Raw genomic sequence first — 3,058 nt, 5'->3', positions numbered from 1 at the left:
TTATTAAGTCTCGGAACACATTTTTGTTCTCGTGGACCCATCATGGGTCTTGGAACGCATTTGTGGTCCTTGGGTCCCATTTTGCATCCCGAAACTTGTGTTTTGGTGCTTGATCCCTATTTTGGGTGCCCACCTTGCACCAAGTGCGCACCCGGGGCAAACCGAGCGCCTTGGTGCACCGGGGCAAGATCGAGCGTGCACCCGAGGCGCCCCGAACATGCACCAAGGTGCACTCGGCCCACATGTGAGCGCAGGTCGTTGCGCCCGAGGTGGTGTGTGGGCACCGCGTTGCAGACGGGACACTGCACGCACACGACGCCCCCTACAGGTGCACGCACGTAGGCCGGGCCGGGTGCACACCCGACGCCCTAGCAAGGTGCGCGCACCCGGGCAGGGCTCACACTTGGCGAACGGGGCGCACTTCGCGAGGGAGGGTGTGCACCTCGACGGGGGTGGGTGGCCGGGGTGGATTCGCACGTGGGTCGCGGTTTGCTAAGTACACACTGCGACAAGCTCATAACGGGTGCGATCATACCAGCGTTAGTGCACCGGATCCCATCAGAACTCCGCAGTTAAGCGCGCTTGGGCCGAAGTAGTACTGGGATGGGTGACCTCCCGGGAAGTCCCGGTGTTGCACCCTTTTTTAGTTTTTCGCCGGGCATCGCAATGCTATTTGAATAAACCTTTTGCCCGTTTGCGTTCTCGTCGGGGCCGGGCCGGGCCGGGGTGCGCTGCCCGCACTACCGCGCGCGCGGGGGCGACACCGAGCGCGCACCCGAGGCGCCCCGAGCACACAGGCCACGGTGCAACCCGGGCGTTGTGCGCGCACCCCGGTGCGCCCGAGGTGCTGCGCGCGCACCCAGGTGAAATCGGTGTGCACCTCGGCCAGTGCGCGCTCGGTCGAGTCGCGCACGTTGGCCAAGGTGCACGGTGATGTTTCTTACTCTAAGGTTCCGCACCAGACGCCCGGGACAGGTGAGCGAAGCTGGGCGGGGCCGGGTGCGCGGCCGGGGCAGGTGCACGCAGCTGGAGAGAGCTTTGGAGCACACTTCGGAGCGCACCAATGATGCGCTCCATTCAAAAGTTTCCTGAAAAGGCAAAAAAAGTTGAGATTATAGAATTTCCCACTTGAGAGATTGTAAAAAAAAAAAATTTAAAATGAAGGAAACGCGGGTGCCAAGGTGTGCGCAGCCCAGCCAAGGTGTGCGCACCAAGGCGCCCACCCTGGCGAAGGTGCACGCAAGGTGCGCACCCGAGGCAAACCGGACAATTAACCCAACTTTCGACTTCGCGCGCACCTTGGAGCGCACTTCGGAGCGCTCCTTGGTGCGCACCAATCTTGGGCACCTCGGAGTGCACCATGGCGCCCACCAAGGTGCGCACCCGGGGCAAACCGAGCTCCGACTTCGTGCGCACCTTGGAGCGCACGAAAGGTGCGCACCATGGCGCCCACCAAGGTGCGCAGCCCAGCCAAGGCGTGCGCATCAAGGTGCGCACCCTGGCGAAGGTGCGCACCCGGGGCAAACCGAGCTCCGACTTCGTGCGCACCTTGGAGCGCACAAAAGGTGCGCAACCCAGCCAAGGTGTGCGCACCCCGGTCAAACCGAGCTCCGAATCGTGCGCACCAGAGGTGCACGCCATCGTGCGCACCTTGGAGCACACTTCGGAGCCCTCCTTGGTGCGCGCCGATGTTGCGCACCTCGGAGCGCACCCGGGGAAAACAATGCAATTAACCCGACTTTCGACTTCGTGGGCACCTCGGAGCGCTCTCGGGTTCGCACCTCGGAGCACACCGAGGTGCGCACCTTTGATGCGCTGCCTTCACCAATTTCCAGAAAAGGCAAGAAAACATTGAGAAGGTGTGCGCACCGAGGTGCCCACCCTGGCGAAGGTGCACGCGAGGTGCGCACCCGGGGCAAACCGGGCTCCGACTTCGTGCACGCCGCACCTTGGAGCACACTTCGGAGCGCTCCTTGGTGCGCACCAGGGCGCGCAACCCAGCCGAGGTGCCCACCCCGGCGAAGGTGCACGCGAGGTGCGCACCCGGGGCAAACCGGGCTCCGACTTCGTGCACGCCATGGTGCCCACCGCGGCGAAGGTGCACGCGAGGTGCGCACCCGGGGCAAACCGGGCTCCGACTTCGTGCACGCCGCACCTTGGAGCACACTTCGGAGCGCTCCTTGGTGCGCACCATGGTGCCCACCAGGGCGCGCAACCCCGCCGAAGGTGCACGCGAGGTGCGCACCCGGGGCAAACCGGGCTCCGACTTCGTGCACGCCGCACCTTGGAGCACACTTCGGAGCGCTCCTTGGTGCGCACCATGGTGCCCACCAGGGCGCGCAACCCCGCCGAAGGTGCACGCGAGGTGCGCACCCGGGGCAAACCGGGCTCCGACTTCGTGCACGCCATGGTGCGCACCGCGGCGAAGGTGCGCACCCGGGGCAAACCGGGCTCCGACTTCGTGCACGCCGCACCTTGGAGCACACTTCGGAGCGCTCCTTGGTGCGCACCAGGGCGCGCAACCCAGCCGAGGTGCCCACCCCGGCGAAGGTGCACGCGAGGTGCGTACCCGGGGCAAACCGGGCTCCGACTTCGTGCACGCCGCACCTTGGAGCACACTTCGGAGCGCTCCTTGGTGCGCACCATGGTGCCCACCAGGCCGCGCAACCCAGCCAAGGTGTGCGCACCAAGGTGCACGCGAGGTGCGCACCCGGGGCAAACCGGGGTCCGACTTCGTGCACGCCGCACCTTGGAGCACACATCGGGGCGCTCCCGGGTTCGCACCGGCGTTGCGCACCGTGGTGGGCACCTCGGAGCACACCAAGGTGGGCAGCGAGGTGCGCACCTTTGATGCGATGCCTTCACTAATTTCCATAAAAGGCAAAAAAAAAACGAGATTTTAAAATTTCCGTTTTGAAAGATAGTGAGAAAAAGGGAATGCTGGTGCCATCTTGAGCCCGCCCTGGTGCGCAGCCCAGCCAAGGTGTGCGCACCAAGGTGCCCACCCTGGCGAAGGTGCGCGCCCGGGCAATTAACCCAACTTCCAACTTCGCGCGCG

The 3,058-nt window shown here is 64.7% G+C and overlaps 1 non-coding gene across 1 annotated transcript; it reads left to right on the top strand.

Moving 5' to 3' along the window:
- The first annotated feature begins 521 nt into the window (after window positions 1-521).
- LOC131863272 (5S ribosomal RNA) lies at window positions 522-640 on the top strand. The gene has a single exon (XR_009362204.1). It is a non-coding gene; the product is annotated as a 5S ribosomal RNA (ribosomal RNA).
- The last annotated feature ends 2,418 nt before the right edge of the window (window positions 641-3,058 follow it).

The sequence above is a fragment of the Cryptomeria japonica genome, unplaced genomic scaffold, assembly GCF_030272615.1.
Source record: "Cryptomeria japonica unplaced genomic scaffold, Sugi_1.0 HiC_scaffold_58, whole genome shotgun sequence".
NCBI classification, from domain to species: Eukaryota; Viridiplantae; Streptophyta; class Pinopsida; order Cupressales; family Cupressaceae; genus Cryptomeria; species Cryptomeria japonica.
This window is presented reverse-complemented; position numbering and strand designations above follow the sequence as displayed.